This window comes from Homalodisca vitripennis, unplaced genomic scaffold (assembly GCF_021130785.1).
Source record: "Homalodisca vitripennis isolate AUS2020 unplaced genomic scaffold, UT_GWSS_2.1 ScUCBcl_3948;HRSCAF=9791, whole genome shotgun sequence".
NCBI lineage: Eukaryota > Metazoa > Arthropoda > Insecta > Hemiptera > Cicadellidae > Homalodisca > Homalodisca vitripennis.
In genome coordinates this window covers 64,320-70,319 of record NW_025780070.1, presented here as the reverse complement: position 1 = coordinate 70,319, position 6,000 = coordinate 64,320, and positions in this window count along the sequence as shown.

Below are 6,000 nucleotides of genomic sequence, written 5' to 3'. Positions count from 1 at the left end.
AAATACAAGCCTCATTCTTAGGCCACGCCTATTTCCCGGAGCCACAAATAACTTTATAGGCCAAGTGCTGACCAAAAACCAATCTATGGACAGCCATATCTCAAAAATGTACGAGCCAATTTTGATTAAAACTTTCTGTACACATTCACTACATGGTCTAGTTATACTAAAATATAAGCCTCATTCTTAGGCCACGCCTATTTCCGGAGCCACAATAACTTTATAGGCCAAGTGCTGACAAAAACCAATCTATGGACAGCCATATCTCAAAAATGTACGAGCCAATTTTGATAAAACTTTCTGTACACATTCACTACATGGTCTAGTATACTAAAATATAAGCCTCATTCTTAGGCCACGCCTATTTCCGGAGCTACATCGATTTTACAGGCCAAATGCTGACAAAAACCAATCTATCTAGGTTATGTGCTGAAAAAATCTAATGTATTAAATCAACTCACCTGGAAAAATCGTAGAGCATATTTAGGTTAATTTTCGTATACATATTGTAGCCACTTTAACAGGAAAATTGCGTGCAATAATCGTCATATTTAATAGTAATGAAGACTAAACCGGTTGAGCTTTTTATTTGCAAGAACGGTAGGAGGCTAGGGATGTTGCGATATTATAGATATCAATATATATCGGATATTATCGTTTCGATATGTCCTTATTTTGATATCGATATAAGTTATCCGATATTACCGTGATATCGGCAAGAAATATACAAATATTGTAGTTTTGATATCATATTGAATTGAAAAGTTGTTAATTCTTTATTATTTTGGCTTTATTAGTTGTACAAAAGTAAAAATTCAAAACAACTTGCTTTTTTTTCTGTTGTTAAAATGCAACGCCAGCAAAGAAATTAACTTTGCAGATTAAGTAAAAAAGTAACAAGACGATGCTTGGTTCAGTTAAGCCATATATAATATAATTGCTTTTTAAAATGCAAATTGTTGTTTTTAAAACTCAATTTAGATTCTTGTAGATGTATATTGAAATGTAAAATTGTATTTTTTATCCTTACTTTTACAATTGTTTTTTTAATAATTGTGCTTCAAATGGGTTCTTAGTTAAAAAACATGTTTAAATAGAATAATTTAAGGAATTTCTTTTTTATCTTTAAAATCATGTTTTAGGCTATAAAAAACAAACCCGATGGGGTTGTTTATGAAAAACAATTTGTAGTATCACTAGATAAAGGAATACAACTAGTGATAACTACAATTAACAAGTTTTTCCAATGCTCCACGATTCTACATATATTAAAACAATACTGAGAGTGGGTCAGCTGCTAACTTATCACTACGGCAATAGTTTACTGGACCTAACACAAAGTAATCATGTTATTTTGGTAATAGGTTATTGACAACGTTGTGGCTAAATGGACGGACGGCTGGTATAATACTGTTGCTAAAATGTGACGAATAGCTCTTTGTACGATAGATTTTTTGTTCATTAATAATATCTTATAATAACACGTTTACGAGCGCACGCCAATTTATGCAAGTTATGTGCTCAATTATAAATTGTTCTAGTTACAAAATTATAAAATCGACAATAAAAACATGTACTTATTGTGTTACTAAGCAAAAATATGACACTCGAAGTTAGAAAATCGTTAGTTGGTTTGTCTAAAGTATGTGACCCCTTACCATCTGTCGGAGACAATGACTTTGAAGAAACTGATGATGCTGACATAAATGAGTCTACTTCTGATGCAATATATCAACAGAGTCCTTTTTACAAAGACATGAAAGCAATTGAAACTGAAGTTCATACATTGCTGAACATCAAAGAGCTACCAAAAGAAGATGAGCCTAAAGTTTTTGAAAACTTAGACAGTTCAGATTCCAATAAAAATATGAATAGTGATGATTCTACTACTCATGATAGTGCATCTAGGACAGAAAACATTATATTACAATTCTAAAATGGCAAATTTAATTATTAATAAATATTCACCGTATTTGCCCTTATGGTCTGGTTTGTTACTTCACACATCTACAGAGAATGTTTGTTCAGAAAGAATGAGCAACGGTCCTGTAGAGAATTGGTTTTTTCAACTAAAGCACATTATTCTGGCAGGGAACAAACGGCTAAGACCAAATAGATTTATTTCGCAATGGTTAGGGAATATGTTATGTCAATTTATAAAGAAACTATTATGGACATACCCAAAGAAGGATGTGCACGTGGTAAACGGAAACATAACAGTGACAAGAGGAGACCCAGAATTGAAAAAGAAAACAAAAATTGAAAAGCGAATCTGCTCTTATATCAGGCACTAATTCAAATGTCATAGATTGTCCTGAGAACATGGATATTGTTGAGGAAACATGGCCAAAGACGAGAAAGAAGACCAAAAACATTCTTTAACTCACAATATATTCAGCGAAATATACCAGCAAGAGGTTGTCATGTCTCAGTCACAAAATAGACATAATTAAGAACAAAGTTCTGCCAAATGGTTTAATCGATGATCTTAATTTCTATGTGTCTTTGAGTAATGGAGTCAACTACGCTGTTTGTATCTTGAAAGGTCCAATAAGTAAACATTATTTATACTTAGAAGATATGCTAATATTACAATCAAACAAATGGATTACTTCAGATCTAATTGTAGGTGTTAGTTTTATGCTTCAGATTGCTTACCCACATACAAACAGCGTAGTGTTTCATGACAATGTTAGTACTAACGTTCTTGAGAAAGGCAAAAATTTGGATAGAGACCACTTTGCTTTACAAAACTCTATAATTACAGAGAATACAACTAAATTGTTTTTTCCCGTTAACATTAGTGGTGTTCACTGGGTACTTGTTTATGCTAATGTAAAAGAGAAAAACATTTTCATACATAGATCCTATGGATGATACTGAAAATGTAACATTAGGCTTAAAGACTGCAGAAAAAAGAACATTTGATAGATTCATTAAATTTTTTGCGCATTTAAACAGAACAAAACGTGGATAATGTAAACCAAGGGATGGAGATTTGTCCAGTATACTCATCCAGTACAACACGATGGATATAGCTGTGGCGCATTTGTTATGTATTTTATAGAGCAGTTAATGACCAACGATAGCATTTCTGTTCAATCTTTTTCTCCCAAAACCGCTACAGAGCTTACCTTTACAAGAAATTGTTGCTCCACTCGGAAAGCATGATAAATATATGCTTGCAATGTAAAAATGGAATTTACTTCCATAATACCACATGATAAGGAAAGTGAAAGTGTTGAATGCACTGCATGTTCAAGATGGTATCACATATTACGACCAGGTTGTTTGCCTGATGATGTACCAAAAGATAGTAATATTTTAAATAAATCAGACGTGAGAGTTTTCTGTGCCCTGTGTAGACAATACTGGAAAACTTACTTACAAAAATAATACATTGCTTGAAATTAGAAGGTATTAGTTAGTACCAACTTGTAAAAGTTGCTTCTTAATAGCGTGAAATCATGTGACCCAATAATGTCAAGTTAGCGCCAACATGTAATGGCTGCTCTCCTTGATTGCATGAAATCATCTGTGACCAATAATGTCAAGTTAGCGCCAACATGTAATGGCTGCTCCTTGATTGCATGAAATCATCTGTGACCAATAATGTCAAGTTAGCGCCAACATGTAATGGCTGCTCCTTGATTGCATGAAATTATCTGTGACAAATAATGTCAAGTTAGCGCCAAAATGTAATGGCTGCTCCTTGATTGCATGAAATCATCTGTGACCAATAAAGTCAAGTTAGCGCCAACATGTAATGGCTGCTCCTTGATTGCATGAAATCATCTGTGACCAATAATGTCAAGTTAGCGCCAACATGTAATGGCTGCTCCTTGATTGCATGAAATCATCTGTGACCAATAAAGTCAAGTTAGCGCCAACATGTAATGGCTGCTCCTTGATTGCATGAAATCATCTGTGACCAATAATGTCAAGTTAAGCGCCAACATGTAATGGCTGCTCCTTGATTTGCATGAAATTATCTATGACAAATAATGTCAAGTTAGCGCCAAAATGTAATGGCTGCTCCTTGATTGCATGAAATCATCTGTGACCAATAAAGTCATAGTTAGCGCCAACATGTAATGGCTGCTCCTTGATTGCATGAAATCATCTGTGACCAATAATGTCAAGTTAGCGCCAAAATGTAATGGCTGCTCCTTGATTGCATGAAATCATCTGTGACCAATAAAGTCAAGTTAGCGCCAACATGTAATGGCTGCTCCTTGATTGCATGAAATCATCTGTGACCAATAATGTCAAGTTAGCGCCAACATGTAATGGCTGCTCCTTGATTGCATGAAATTATCTATGACAAATAATGTCAAGTTAGCGCCAAAATGTAATGGCTGCTCCTTGATTGCATGAAATCATCTGTGACCAATAAAGTCAAGTTAGCGCCAACATGTAATGGCTGCTCCTTGATTGCATGAAATCATCTGTGACCAATAATGTCAAGTTAGCGCCAAAATGTAATGGCTGCTCCTTGATTGCATGAAATCATCTGTGACCAATAAAGTCAAGTTAGCGCCAACATGTAATGGCAGCTCCTTGATTGCATGAAATCATCTGTGACCAATAATTTCAAGTTAGCGCCAACATGTAGTGGCTGCTCCTTGAACCAAGAGTCAAATATTGTAGAAGGTGAGTGACAAATACAAACAACACAGATGATGGGAGGTAAATTTGTTTCGCGTCCGTGTAATGGTAAATATTCAGTAAAGGATCATTCATTGTACTTCAAATAAAACAGTTTTACATACTTTACAATATCACTTTAAAAAGGTAATTCTTAATCTCATTTCAATCATTGCATTTCTTTACCACTACACACGTGCCTCCTGGGTAATGCCAAATGAACAAAAAATACATACAAGTTCTAAGTACCATATTCATATCCTTAGATTGGTTCATGTAGTAAATGTGTACAGACAGTTTTATCAAAATTGGCTCGTACGTTTTTGAGATATGGCCGTCCATAGATTGGTTTTTGTCAGCACTTGGCCTATAAAGTTATTGTGGCTCCGGAAATAGGCGTGGCCTAAGAATGAGGCTTGTATTTTAGTATACTAGGACCATGTAGTGAATGTGTACAGAAAGTTTTATCAAAATTGGCTCGTACGTTTTTGAGATATGGCCGTCCATAGATTGGTTTTTGTCAGCACTTGGCCCGTAAAATCGATGTAGCTCCGGAAATCGGCGTGGCCTAAGAATGAGGCTTGTATTTTAGTATACTAGACCATGTAGTGAATGTGTACAGAAAGTTTTATCAAAATTGGCTCGTACATTTTTGAGATATGGCCGTCCATAGATTGGTTTTTGTCAGCACTTGGCCTATAAAGTTATTGTGGCTCCGGAAATAGGCGTGGCCTAAGAATGAGGCTTGTATTTTAGTATACTAGACCATGTAGTGAATGTGTACAGAAAGTTTTATCAAAATTGGCTCGTACATTTTTGAGATATGGCTGTCCATAGATTGGTTTTTGTTCAGCACTTGGCCTATAAAGTTTAATTGTGGCTCCGGAAATAGGCGTGGCCTAAGAATGAGGCTTGTATTTTAGTATACTAGACCATGTAGTGAATGTGTACAGAAAGTTTTATCAAAATTGGCTCGTACATTTTTGAGATATGGCCGTCCATAGATTGGTTTTTGTCAGCACTTGGCCTGTAAAATCGATGTAGCTCCGGAAATAGGCGTGGCCTAAGAATGAGGCTTGTATTTTAGTATACTAGACCATGTAGTGAATGTGTACAGAAAGTGTTATCAAAATTGGCTCGTACGTTTTTGAGATATGGCTGTCCATAGATTGGTTTTTGTCAGCACTTGGCCTGTAAAATCGATGTAGCTCCGGAAATAGGCGTGGCCTAAGAATGAGGCTTATATTTTAGTTATACTAGACCATGTAGTGAATGTGTACAGAAAGTTTTATCAAAATTGGCTCGTACATTTTTGAGATAAGGCCGTCCATAGATTGGTTTTTGTCAGCACTT